The following is a 14,448-nucleotide window of genomic DNA, read 5'->3' as shown; positions in this document are numbered from 1 at the left end:
ATATTCTGACGATTCTATTTAATATGCATTAATTTTTTAAATTTTTTTTAAAGATTTTATTTATTTATTTGAGAGAGAGAGAATGAGAGATAGAGAGCACGAGAGGGAAGAGGGTCAGAAGGAGAAGCAGACTGCCTGCTGAGCAGGGAGCCCGACGCGGGACTCGATCCCGGGACTCCAGGGTCATGACCTGAGCCAAAGGCAGTCGCTTAACCAACTGAGCCACCCAGGCGCCCCAGAAGTGTTTATTTTTATCAACAAAATTGAGAGGGCCCTTTTGAAAATTTGTTTGAAGACCCAGATTTGAAGTTTAGATTCAGGGGCGCCTGGGTGGCTCAGTCAGTTAAGCAGCAGCCTTCAGCTCAGGTCATGATCCCAGGGTCTTAGGATTGAGTCTCATATCAGGCTCCCTCTGCTTCTGCCTGCCACTCCCCCTGCTTGTGCTCTCTCTCTCTCTCTCTCTTTCAAATACATAAATAAAATCTTTAAAAAAAAAAAAGTTTAGGGCGCCTGGGTGGCTCAGTTGGTTAAGCGACTGCCTTCGGCTCAGGTCATGATCCTGGAGTCCCAGGACCGAGTCCCACATCGGGCTCCCTGCTCGGTGGGGAGTCTGCTTCTCCCTCTGACCCTCCCCCCTCTCATGTGCTCTCTCTCTCTCTCTCTCTCATTCTCACTCTCTCAAATAAATAAAATCTTTAAAAAAAAAAGTTTAGATTCAGCTTTGTTTTGTTTGCTGATGTTAAGAAAATTATCAAATCAGAGACATCTAGGTGGCTCAGTCGGTTAAGCGTATGCCTTCAGCTCGGGTCACGATCCCAAGCTCCTGGGATCCAGTCCCACATCAGGCTCCCCACCGAGCCAAGGCCCCCCCCCCCCGCTTCTCCCCCTGCCTGCCGCGCCCCCTGCTTGTGCCCTGCCCCCGACAAATAAATAAATAAAATAAATTTAAAAAAAAAGAAAATTATCAAATCATTAAAATTTTTTTAAACTTATCTATTTTAGAGAGAGAGAGAGAGAGTGGAGGGGAGGGGCAGAGGGAGAGTCCTTTTTTTTTTTTTAAGACTTTATTTACCTATATGACAGAGAAAGAGAGAGAGCACAAGCAGGGGGAATAGCAAAGGGAGAGGGAGAAGCAGGCCCCCTGCTGAGCAGAGAGCCCGATGTAGGGCTTGATCCCAGGACCCCGGGATCACAACCTGAGCCAAAGGCAGATGCTCAACGGACTGAGCCACCCAGGTGCCCCGAGGGAGAGGTTAAGCAGACTGCACTGAGGGCAAAACCCAACAAGGGGCCCGATTTCATGACCCTGAGAGCACCACCAGAACCAAAAACAAGAGTCAGATGCCTAACTGACTGCACCACCCAGGCACTCCAAATCATTAAATTTTTTATATCATGGATGAATCTGGGTTTCACTGGTGAATTTCAAGCAGTCTGTAACCCCCCTAGGTGTATTAAAAGGGGTACAAGAATAGTGAATCCTTCCGAAGTACTGAATCCAATCTCCAGGCCTTCACTCAGGGTTTGAAACTTTTACCAGGAGCACCTTTCTGTCTCCTCTCTACCAATTCAGTTCTTATCCATCCTTAAAAATGCCATTCAAAAGTTTCGTTTTGGGGGCACTTGGGTGGCTCAGTCGTTAAGCATCTGCCTTCAGCTCAGGTCATGATCCCGGAGTCCTGGGATTGAGCCCCGCATCAGGCTCCCCACTCGGCGGGAAGCCTGCTTCTCCCTCTCCCACTCACCCTGCTTGTGTTCCCTCTCTTGCTGTCCCTCTCTCTGTCAAATAAACAAATAAAATCTTGAGAAAAAAAGTTTCATTTTGTGATGTTGTGATTTATCATTAGAGATGTATATTTGGTCTTCATCCCTTTTTCTGACACATAGCTCCCCAAACCCTGGGAATTTCCTAAGTGATGAGAGCAATAAAGATGTCTTCTCTTCTGTTAATGAGGTGACTTTTGGAAAGCACCAAAGGGTGGGGGGCAGGTTGCCAGGAGAACCAACCTTGTGATTACAGGGTTGGAACTCTTCCCCCCACCCCACCTCTGTGGAGGGGAGAGGGGCTGGAGAGTGAGTGGATGGCCAATGATACAACCAATCATGCCTAATAAAGCCTCCATAAAAACCCAAAAAAGATGGGGTTCAGAGAACTTCCACATTGGTGAAAACATGGAGATGTTAGGAAAGCGGCATACCCAGAGAGGGCATGGAAGCTCCACGCCCTTTCCCCTTTCCCCACACCTTGCCCTAGGCATATCTTCCATCTGGCTGTTCCTGAGTTACAGCATTTTACAATAAACCAGTAATCTAGTGAGCAACATGTTTCCCTGGGCTCTGGAACCTCTGATCTATAGCCGGTCCATCAGAAGCACAGCTGATAACTGCAGCCCGCAACTGGGGTCTGAAGAGGGTGGGAGGCAGTCTTGCAGGACTGAGCCTTTAATCTGTGGAATCTGATGCTATCTCAAGGCAGATAGTGTCAGCACTGGGTTGAACCGTAGGACAGCTGGTGCCCCAGAATCGCTGGTTGGTGTGGGGGAAACCCCCCATTCCACGTTGGAATTGGAGGCAGAACTCCTATCTCTCCATCATGAAACCTTCCAAGATCTTTGAGACCAGCAATAATTTCCCCACTTCCCTGAGGCACTTTGGTGTAGACCACACAAGTTAGTATTTCTATACTGTCTATATTGTCTACCTATATTATGAGGACAAAGAAGCCCTTTTCAGCATTTCCAAAGATTTACATAGTGCTACCTGATTCCCAAAATTATTGATTAATTAGGATATAAGAAAGGGTCTTAGGAGTCTGCAGGAAAAGAAACGAGCACTAGAGTGTCTATCCAAGCACTAGAGTGTCTCCAAATTCATACTGAAACAATTACTTATTATGTATGCAATTTGAAGATATTGGTATAAAAATAGGTTTTTATCAGTTATTCCTAAGACCACTTGTTTTTGGGGTACCTGGGTGGCTCAGTCGGTTAAGCATCTGACTCTAGATTTCAGCTCAGGTCATGATCTCAGGGTTGTGAGACAGCGCCATATTGGGCTCTGCGCTGAGCCTGAAGCCTACTTAAGATTTTCTCCCTCTCCCTCTCTCTCTCTCTAAAAATAAATAAATAAATAAAATATTAAAAAAAAAAAAGAATGAGGGGCGCCTGGGTGGCTCAGTTGTTAGGCATCTGCCTTCGGCTCGGGTCCTGATCCTAGGGTCCTGGGATAGAGCCCCGTGTCGGGCTTCCTGCTCAGCGGGCAGTCTGCTTCTCCCTCTCCCTCTGCCCCTGCTTGTGTTTCCTCTCTTGCTGTGTCTCTCTCTGTCAAATAAATAAAATCTTTAAAAAATAAATTAATTAATTAATTAAAATAAAAAAAAGAATGTACCTCGGGGCGCCTGGGTGGCTCAGATAGTTAAGTATCTGCCTTCGGTTCAGGTCATGATCTCCAGGTCCTGAAATGGAGCCCCACGGCGCAGGCTCCCTGCTCAGCGGGGAGTCTGCTTCTCCCTCTCCCTCTGCCTCTCCCCCTGCTTGTGCTCTCTCTCTCTCCCTCTCAAATGAATAAATTATTTTTTAAAAAATGTATCTTAAAAAAAAAGACCATTCGTTTGCACATACTTTTAGAATTTTATTTTTTCTAATTCATATGGTGGGCCTATGTTTTAGCCCAATTTACTAAACAACAAAGTGTAGGGGAGATTGAGTGTTCTTGCTTTTATGTGGTAGGTGTAAACCCAGGGCAGTGAGAGGGAGAAGCAGGGAAGAATGGGAAGTAACGCACAGGTAGGCTGTATGGGAAAGCTGTGCCACAAGGTAGTCAGCCAATGAAAGGGAACAATGGGGTTCAGGGCGGGTCACCCCAAAATATCCCACTTTGACATATTGATTATTTTGAACTAAAGTTACCTAAGAAACAGCTGGTACAAGAAGGCCCTTTTGTCCCCCTGAAAGCAGGAAATAAATTCCCCATGTGAAGGCTACCTTCCCTGCACCTGGAGGGTAGAAAGCATCCTTATCACCACAGATAGGGAATTCGGGGTTAAGATGGCCACATAAACAAACTTGGTTATTTCTTCATTTATTTGCTACCCCAAGCCCAAAACCTTTTGTCAGTTCTTCACAAATAATTGTTTCTTTGTTTAAAAGGTATAAAGGCTGCCTGTTTTGGTCACTTCAGGGAGGCTCATATTTTTATCAGTTCCCTTATGTTTGAAATTAGTTTTCTGTTTATCTGTCTTATGTCAATTATTTTTTTTAAGATTTTTTATTTATTTATTTGACAGAGAGAGACACAGTGAGAGAGGGAACACAAGCAGGGGGAGTGGGAGAGGGAGAAGCAGGCTTCCTGTGGAGCAGGGAGCCCAACACGGGGCTCCATCCCAGGACCCTGGGATCATGACCTGAGCCGAAGGCAGATGCCTAACGACTGGGCCACCCAGGTGCCCCTCAATTTAATTAGACCAACCAAAGAACCTAGAGGGGACACTGCAAGTTCTGATGCATGCTCCAGGCTGTCTGGGCAAGGAATTTGGGGGTCCCAGGAAGCCAGAGCATGTTCCAGAAGGGGGGGCTGTCCCAAGAAAACCACAAAAGAGCATGTCTTTTGTAGGTAGTTGAGGGCAGTAGACTGGATCCGCTCGATTTAGGCCTGGAGGCCTTCCCAAGTGTTTCATGTCAGCCATGGTGGCACTGTTCGTTATCTGCAGATGATATACTGGCATTTGGTGTGAGTGGCTAGGAGAGATTAAAGGCTTTGTTTGTTATGCAGCGATTTTTTTGTTTTGTTATTCTATTATGTAAATCTAGCCAAGGAATTGATTATTGACATACAACAGTTTATACTGCAGGGTTTATTTTTAGCAGAGAATTGCTGAAGCAGAATGGTGTGAAGAGTTAGGAACTAGATGATGAGAGATTACTAGGTGATAATTATAGCTTCACTTTAAATTGTGTGTTGCAAAATACCTGCTTTGTTTCTCTTGTGGATGAGGAGGTAGGGAGGATTTGAGGATTTAGCCAGTCTCTCAACCTAATTTCTCAGGGAGAGTTCTTGGAAATCATTCATTTTTCTTGCATGAAATGATATCATACACTATTATTTTTTTTTAAAGAGGTGTTTGGGATTTTTATTTTATTTTACTTTTTTAAAGATTTATTTATTTGACAGAGAGAGACACAGCGAGAGAGGGAACACAAGCAGATGGAGTGGGAGAGGGAGAAACAGGCCTCCCATTGAGCAGGGAGCCCGATGTGGGGCTCGATCCCAGGACCCTGGGATCATGACCTGAGCCAAAGGCAGATGCTTAACAACTGAGCCACCCAGGCGCCCCTACACTATTATTTTTTAAGTGAACTGTACACCCAACATGGGGCTCAAACTCACCATCCCGAGATCAAGAGTCTCATGCTCTACCAACTGAGGCAGCCAGGCGCCCCGATATCATACACTATTTTGATTACAATTTATGCCATTTTGTTCTTTAATCTGAGCAATTTACTTATTTTTTTAAAAGATTTTATTTATTTATTTGACAGAGAGAAAGAGAGACAGTGTGAGAGGGAACACAAGCAGGGCGAGTGGGAGAGAGAGAAGCAGGCTTGTGGCCGAGCAGGGAGCCCGATGCAGGGCTCGATCCCAGGACCCGAATCATGACCTGAGCCGAAGGCAGTCGCTTAACCAACTGAGCCACCCAGGTGCCCCTAATCTGAGCAATTTATTGTATCTTGTGAGAGGGTAGTTGCTTATTTTATACCCCTTAACTCACACATCTAATTAAACGAACACAACAATTAGCATATAAATCTCACACCACTTTGGAAAGAAAAAAAGACCTTTACTGAAAGCCAATTCTGAGTCTTAAGAAATGAATTGCCCATAAATTGAAAGACTCAAAGGAGGAAAGATTTGAAAGCACAAAAACAAGCCCATACAATTTATTTGAGGTCGCCAGAAGAGAAAGACCTGGTACAGGTGTCCCACATCAGCCTGTATGGTGAGCTATATGGACTCCTTATGGAGAATTTTCACTACAAAACTGTCAATAAAAGAAGCAATTCAATATTATACCTTCCATTTTTTATGGCATCTTACTACAAATATACTTGGAAGGTTATGGCCTTTATTTCAGAACTTAAAGCTGCTATGGGATGGCAGTTGCCTTCATCCTGCTCAGAGGCCCAGGGCAGCTAAGGCTATTACTGCTTCTACTGTCCGTGTGGAAGGGCGGTGAAGAGAGATGAGAGTGCGTGGCTTGCCGAGTGAGAAGTTCATCTCATACTATCTCTGTTTCTGCTCAGACAGTGTTCTCTCCCAGTCACTTCTATTCACCATATGACCGTAGGCAAATTACTTAGCGTCTCTGACCCATAGTGTCCTACTCTCTAAAATGGAGATAATTGACCTACCTATGGCCAATAAAAGGATTCACTGAAACAATTTGCACACACTTTTGGCAATTAGTGGGCTCTTTTTTTTTTTAAGATTTTATTCATTTATTTGAGAGAGAGAGCGAGCAAGAGAGAGGACCAGGGGGAGGGACAGAGCAAGAGGGAGAAGCAGACTCCCCATTGAGTGGGGAGCCTGATGTGGGGTCCTGATCCAGGGACTCCATGACCTGAGCTGAAGTCAGACACTTAATTGAGCTACCCAGGCGCCCCACTCACTAGTGGGCTCTTTACGTGTAAGTTTCCAGCTACCTCCTATCTTTAAATATAGGTGGAAAGGAGGAGCCACACTGTTGCTACCTTGTTATCTTTATTGCCTAGAAATTCAAGATCACTGGGGGCGCCTGGGTGGCTCAGATGGTTAAGCATCTGCCTTCGGCTCAGGTCATGATCCTAGAGTCCTGGGATCGAGTCCCGCATTGGGCTCCCTGCTCCTTGGGAGCCTGCTTCTCCCTCTGCCTCTCTCTCTCTCTCTCTGTCTCTCATAAATAAATAAATAATAAAAAAATCTTAAAAAAAAAAAGAAAGAAATTCAAGATCACAGCACAGGAAACAGCACAAAATCTAGTGTCGAAATTGACAGAGAGCCAAGGATGGGGGAAATGACTGTACTGTTCTTACCTGAGACTTATTTATATCTAGTGAAGCAAAGTTCTCAAAGGAATAAGCAAAAAAATTTTTTTTTAATTTTAGATATCTCTTTTTAATTTTTTTTTAATTACTTAGGAGTTTGACTTTATGAACACTTTTTAGAAACAATCTGCTCCACACTTTAAGGGATACTTTAATGACACCCTTGACTTGGCTGACACTATCATGTAAAAAAATGTATTGGCTAGAATGTGATGTTCTTGGCAACTAAAAATAGCCTGCTGTCTGTCCTTTCCATTGCTATGCTGAAAGACTCCTTTCAGTTCTCAAAGGTGTGTGGTCACTAAAACACCAACAAAACTGAAATGTTTGGGCCTGAGGACTTTAGCTTGAGGACTTCAGAACACATTCTTCTTACAGCTGAGATGGTGCCTTGTCCATCAGGGCACTACAAATATTAATAAGTATAGAAATAAGCTTTCCTTGGGCGCCTGGGTGGCTCAGTTGGTTGAGCAACTGCCTTCGACTCGGGTCATGATCCTGGAGTCCCTGGATTGAGTCCCGCATCGGGCCCCCTGCTTGGTGGGAAGTCTGCTTCTCCCTCTGACTCTCCCCCCTCTCATGTGCTCTCTCTCTCATTCTCTCTCTCTCAAATAAATAAATAAAATCTTAAAAAAAAAAAAGAAAGAAGCTTTCCTTTATCAAACAGCATACTATTCAAAACTTATGGTAAGACTAAAATAAGTTTTTCAAATTTGTCTACATAGAAAAATCTCAACATCAGTGATCCATATAATGTCTGCGTATATTTGAGGCTCAACTAATTACGAATATAGGAGAATCACCTAAAATTTGGTTTTCTTTCCTGTAACAGAAACCATAAACATGGCCACCTTATTTCATATCTGTGAATACTATGATTATTTCAAATTTTAAAAATCTATCAGGTCGGGGCGCCTGGGTGGTTCAGTCGTTAAGTGTCTGCCTTCAGCTCAGGTCATGATCGATCAGATCAGGTCCTGGGATCGAGCCCCATATCCAGTTCCCTGCTCAGTGGAGAGCCTGCTTCTCCCTCTCCCTCTGCCTGTCGCTCTGCCTACTTGTGCTCTCTCTCTCTCTGTTGAATAAATAAATAAAACCTTTATAAAAAATCTATTAGGTAATAATTATGGGGTAAATGAGTAAAGCTTTATTGATAAAGATAAGGCCTCATTTGAGTTTTGTTTCCTTTCCAAAAAGCACTTCATCTGATGTAGTTCCAGATTTTTCTTATTCGTTTTTGCTACCTCAATATGGTATACCAATAATTAGAAGGATAAAATATGGTATTAATTAATGAGGGAATTGGACTACATAATTTCTAATATTTCTTCCAGGTCTAATATTCTAAGATTTATTATAATAAAATTTCATAAATATAAAGAAAGTTAGAGGTGAATAATATCATCATAGAAACAATGAACTGAAATACCTGAGGTGTAGAATCCTTTCTGAAATCCAATCAGGCAATGCTTTCTTGATGTGTTGAATATATCTGGAACTTCATTATTATGAAGTGAATTATAGTAACTCCAAAGAACTGAAGTCCCTAGAACATAAGCAACACACTCACAGTTACGTGTCAATCCAGTGCACGTTTGTTAAAATTATCAAGTATCAAGAGAAAAACCTTTAAATAACCTTATTAGATCTTATTTGCCTATCTTAGTTTGGACTACTACAACAAATACTACAGAGTAGGTGACTTAAACAACAGACATTCATTTCTTATGGTTCTGGAGGCTAGGAAGTCCAAGATCCAGGTACAGCAGATCTGATGTCTGTTGAGAGCCCTCTTCCTGGTTTGCGGATGGCAGCAATATTGCCATATCCTCACCTGGCAGAGAAATAGAGATCATCTCTCTTGTGTCAATATTGCTCCTACAAAGTGTTTAAGCTCTGGGGCGCCTGGGTGGCTCAGTTGTTAGGCATCTGCCTTCGGCTCGGGTCGTGATCCTGGGGTCCTGGGATCAAGCCCCGCATCAGGCTCCCTGCTCAGCAGAAAGCCTGCTTCTCCCTCTCCCGCTCCCCTTGCTTGTACTCCCTCTCTCTCTGTCAAATAAATCTTAAAAAAAAAAAAAAGTGTTTAAGCTCTAACCAACTGAATATCATAAAATCTAGCTAGCATACTAAGAGAAAATATAAAGGAGGATGAAAATGTAGTAATTGTTACTATTCTCAAATGTCATTGATCTTCCAGTTGGCTTCACATTTCATCTTCACATTTTCTTTGCTGTGATGAATAAGATTGATTTTTTTAAATATTTTATTAATTATTTGACAGAGAAAGACACAGTGAGAGAGGGAACACAAGCAGGGGGAGTGGGAGAGGGAGAAGCAGGCTTCTGGCCGAGCAGGGAGCCCAATGTGGGGCTCCATCCCAGGACCCTGGGATCATGACCTGAGCCAAAGGCAGACGCTTAATGACTGAGACACCCAGGCGCCCCAAGACTGATCTTTAACATCCAGGAGTCCTACAACCAAGGTTGGTGGCTCAAAGACAGCTATCTGAGGTAAAACTAGTCTATTCACTGGCTTCCCAAATCAGATCATATTCTGTCTCTTTCCCCTCACTGCTACCCCTTTCAAATATTTTGAACAGACATGGAAAGCCTGAAGGTAGCTATACTGATAGGTCAGACTTGGAGACTGCCTGCCATTTCAGGAACAGGTGTGTTAATGTGTCAGCTACATGAAAGAGGAAAATGGAGGAGATGTGCTAAGAGAAAGGAAGCAGAAACACCAGTTGGCCCCAGTGAGACAGAAAAAGGAAGAATATAGATTCCTTGGTTCCTGATAGCTTCAGTTTACAGCCTTATTTCCCATGAAGTCTGACTATGTTTGATTTTGTGAGATCTTTGCTATCACATGTCCCCACCCCTTTTATTTGAATTAATTAGATTTCTGTTCCTTACTTCCAAAAAGAGAAGAAGCTAAGACAACTGGGGATATACCCCCAGTGACTGCCTGTAGGGCTGGCTTGACCTGTGGTAGAGAGTTAAACAGGAAGCAGCACTTGAAAGGACTTCATGGACCATCTGAGGTCTTGGTTTACAATGTTTTATACTGCTAGTTTACCAGGAACACTGATATGAGTGCCTGGCCTGGAATTAACCTACTCAAAGTGCTTCCTGAAGGCAGACTGGGAGACCCAGGGAGACTGGGGAAGCAAGGAGCACCAACCAGCTGGAGGCGAGCTTACCCACCCCCATCAGCTACACCATGTTACAATATTCTACCTTTCAGGAAATAGCAGTATTCGCTAAAGGAGAGTCAGTTTTCTACTTCTTAGAGATTTAACTCTGATTATTGACAGTTTTAACTTTAGCAGTTACACCAATATGTGACCAGTTTGTCTTCATTACTTATTATAAGGTCTAGACTAAGGAATGTGTAATTCCAAAATTGAGAAATCAAGGTCATTTTTTTAGCCAAAAAGAGAAAAAACTCAAAATCATTTCAAATTGGGGAATCAAAATATGTGAAATTCCCCCTCAGATACACAGAATTAAATGTTCTGAACATGTTAGCACATTTTGAGGTGCTTCATGCCAAATGATTTATTAAGCTGTTTTGAACCTTCTCTCCCCCCCAAAAAAACATATTTATTGCTCTATTATTTAATAAGTTTCTGCTTTTCAAATTGTCTTATACCTAATAGAAATAGTTAATGCTTGAGAAATTCAAATTTAAAACAATATTAATGGAGTGATATATAAATTTTATTTCTACAACTTATTAAAACTGCTTTAAATCGGGCACCTGGGTGGCTCAGTTGGTTGAGCGACTGCCTTCGGCTCAGGTCATGATCCTGGAGTCCCAGGATCGAGTCCCACATCGGGCTCCCTGCTCGGCAGGGAGTCTGCTTCTCCCTCTGACCCTCTTCCCTCTCGTACTCTCTATCTCTCATTCTCTCTCTCTCAAATAAATAAATAAAATCTTTAAAAAAAAAACTGCTTTAAATCTAAATTGGTGAAATGTCCCTTAAATCAGATGACAGTAGAAATGTAATTACAACATATAGATAATTAAAATAATAAAAATTGAAGAAATCTGAGATATAAACTAAAAATAATTAATCTGGCTTTTCTAATACATCTAATAGTATTTAGAATAATACAACTACAGCTTTATTTTTTATTTTATTTTTTTTTAAGATTTCATTTATTTATTTGACAGAGAGAGAGCATGAGAGAGCACAAGCAGGGGGAGCGGCAGAGGGAGAGGGAGAAGCAGGCTCCCTAGTGAGCAGGGAGCCTGATGCAGGACTCAATCCCAGGACCCTGAGATCATGACCCAAGCCAAAGGCAGACGCTTAACCGACTGAGCCACCCAGGCTCCCCCAACTACAGCTTTAAAAGACCATGGTAGTATTTGGAAGGAATAGAATTCACCATTGATATTGTAAGCTTCAAGTAAATACACAGAATATGCTGGTCAGCATACTCTGTGAATAAACTACAGGATATAAACAAATCCAGAGATGTATTATCATTAGAAGTTCAACATGGAGTTTGCTTATATCTTGTAAAAAGGAAATGGTGGAAAAAAAGAAGACATTCAGGGTTGTATTTACTTTGTCCCTATAAACTTTATAGTGTATTTCCTATAATGTCCGATTTTGTACTAGGGGTCCTGCTTTGTTCTCTTACATTTACTCCTGAGAACAATCTGAATTGCACTTTGTTTTCTCTTTAAGATTTTTATTAATTTGGGGCGCCTGGGTGGCTCAGTTGGTTAAGCGACTGCCTTTGGCTCAGGTCATAATCCTGGAGTCCTGGGATCGAGTCCTGCATCGGGCTCCCTGCTCAGCAGGGAGTCTGCTTCTCCCTCTGACCCTCTTCCCTCTCGTGCTCTCTCTCTCAGATAAATAAATAAAATCTTTAAAAAAAATTTTATTAATTTATTAGAGAGAGAGAGAGAACAAGTGGGGTGGGGCAGCAGGCAGAGGGAGGGGGAGAAGCAGGCCCCCTACAGAGCAGGGAGCCGATACAGGAATCGATCCCAGGACTCTGGGATCATGACCCGAGCAGAAGGCAGACACTTAACCAACTGAGCCACCCAGGTGCCCCTGCACTTTGTTTTCTACTTTCAGTTTTGTGATTGTCATAATTGTTACAAGGGACCAACCAAAAGCACACATCTGTGATATAAACAGCAGAATAACATTGTTTGATTTTATGTTGCTCAACTGTAAAAATAATTCATTAATGCAGTCTTCACCCCACTTGTGTTTATCATATCTTATGGATTTAAGGTCATTTCTGTTGCATAATTGATGATGCAACTGAAAGCATATTTATTCATCTACTAACTTTTGCAAGGATTATAGGTTATCACCATCTACATCACCCTACATCAATATGATGAAAATAAATACCTATATCCAGAGCCTAAGTAAACTCCTTTTTAAAAAAATTCCATTTTGGGGACGCCTGGAGGCTCAGTTGGTTAAGCCTCTGCCTTGGGCTCAGGTCATGATCCCAGGGTCCTGGGATCGAGTCCTGCATCAGGCTCTCTGCTCTCTAGGGAGCCTGCTTCTCCCTCTCCCTCTGCCACTCCCCCCGCTTGTGCTCTCTCTTTCTGACAAATAAATAAATAAAATCTTAAAAATAAATTAAAAACTTCCATTTTTTCAGATATTTTTCTCCATTTTGTTCTGAGACATAATAATATTAATACCTAAAAGCTGGGTGCCTGGGTGGCTCAGTTGGTTAGGCGACTGCCTTCGGCTCGGGTCATGATCCTGGAGTCCGAGGATCGAGTCCCGCGTCGGGCTTCCTGCTCAGCCGGGGCTCTGCTTCTCCCTCTGACCCTCTTCCCTCTCGTGCTCTCTGTTTCTCATTCTATCAAATAAATAAGTAAAATCTTTAAAAAAAAAATACATAGGGGCGCCTGGGTGGCTCAGTTGGTTAAGCGACTGCCTTCGGCTCGGATCATGATCCTGGAGTCCCAGGATCGAGTCCCACATCGGGCTCCCTGCTCAGCAGGGAGTCTGCTTCTCCCTCTGACCCTCTTCCCTCTTGTGCTCTCTCTCTCTCATTCTCTCTCTCTCAAATAAATAAATAAAATCTTTAAAAAAATAAAAATAAAAAAATACTAACAGCTAAATTTATTTTGAGTTTTTCTATATATCATGTTGTTGTGTTTTTTTAAGATTTTATTTATTGGGGCACCTGGGTGGCTCAGTTGTTAGGCATCTGCCTTCGGCTGGGGTCATGATCCCTGGGTCCTGGGATCGAGCCCCGCATCAGGCTCCCTGCTCCGCGGGGGGCCTGCTTCTCCCTCTCCCACTCCCCACTTGTGTTCCCTCTCTTGCTGTGTCTCTCTCTGTCAAATAAAATAAAATAAAAATCTCAGAGCAGGGAGCCCGATGCGGGGCTAGATCCCAGGACCCGGGGATCATGACCAGAGCTGAAGGCAGACGCTTAACGACTGAGCCATCTAGGCACCCCCCCTATATATCATATTTTAATTAAATTAATCCTTACAAGAAACTTACAAAAACCTTGTAAAAAACCCAAACAGCACCACTTGTAAGAATTCTGACATAATAGGAGAGACACTAACAGAGCTGTAGAACAAAGTAGAATCTCAAATGATGTTGTTTATAGATACAGGCAAATAATCTCAATTTGGTAGGACCAACCATACGGAACTTTACAATAATAATATATCTTCGGTCTTGTTTACATCCTGTAATCATATAGTACGAGGAAGGTGTATTTAGTACCTCCTTTCATATAGGAAAGTTACAGATAGCAAGGGGTAGTGCTGGGGTTCAAAACTACACAGTCTGGATACCAAATCCTTGCTGTAAATCACTGTATATGTGGCCTCTGTGCCCATGTGGCATAAATTAAATGTCAGAGCAAAGCAGTCCCCTCTCAAACTGAAGGCATCAGAGCTGTGTGCATCCCAAAATATACACCTTCACCTGCTGCTGCTCACCAGAGCCAGTTCCCTCAGCAGGCCAGAGGTCCAGGCCCGGTCTTCGAGGTCTGGTTAAGGTCTTTCCTACTAGCCTTAACCCTACCTTCAGGCTCTTTAGGCCCAGCTGGTGAAGAGAGATACCCATCAGGCTCCCTTCCCTTCTGGGACTCATTTTCTTAAGCAGTCTTTTCACATACAATTTGTAGTAAAGACAGGACATGACTCGTCTTAGCCAAAATGATAAGATAAAGAACATTTGCTACTTTCTCAGCTAACAAAAACCATTTCCCAGCCTCTTGACATACTCACAACTAACCTACTCTTGTCACTCAATTCCCTCCTACTGGGTTGCCTTTGAGCTGCCCAGAACCCTGCTCATGGCCTTCCACTCAGTACTGCCCTCTACCTTGGAAGTCTCATTCTTCAAACTACCTCTCTT

General features: G+C 43.0%; 1 long non-coding RNA gene across 4 annotated transcripts in view; it reads right to left on the bottom strand.

The window, feature by feature from the left end:
* LOC112807054 (uncharacterized) overlaps window positions 1-14,448 on the bottom strand; it is a 124,628-nt gene that overhangs the window by 94,037 nt on the left and 16,143 nt on the right. For 3 of the 4 annotated variants that reach the window (XR_012375091.1, XR_012375088.1, XR_012375089.1), the window contains one exon: window positions 8,509-8,625. This is a non-coding gene — a long non-coding RNA (uncharacterized lncRNA). Of the gene's footprint in view, window positions 1-5,916; window positions 6,038-8,508; window positions 8,626-14,448 lie in introns of those variants that run through there. The other variant, XR_012375090.1, reaches the window with a different exon arrangement.

The sequence above is a fragment of the Callorhinus ursinus genome, unplaced genomic scaffold (genome assembly GCF_003265705.2).
Source record: "Callorhinus ursinus isolate GAN/ISIS: 27379988/994484 unplaced genomic scaffold, GSC_fseal_2.0 scaffold2, whole genome shotgun sequence".
NCBI classification, from domain to species: Eukaryota; Metazoa; Chordata; class Mammalia; order Carnivora; family Otariidae; genus Callorhinus; species Callorhinus ursinus.
This window is presented reverse-complemented; position numbering and strand designations above follow the sequence as displayed.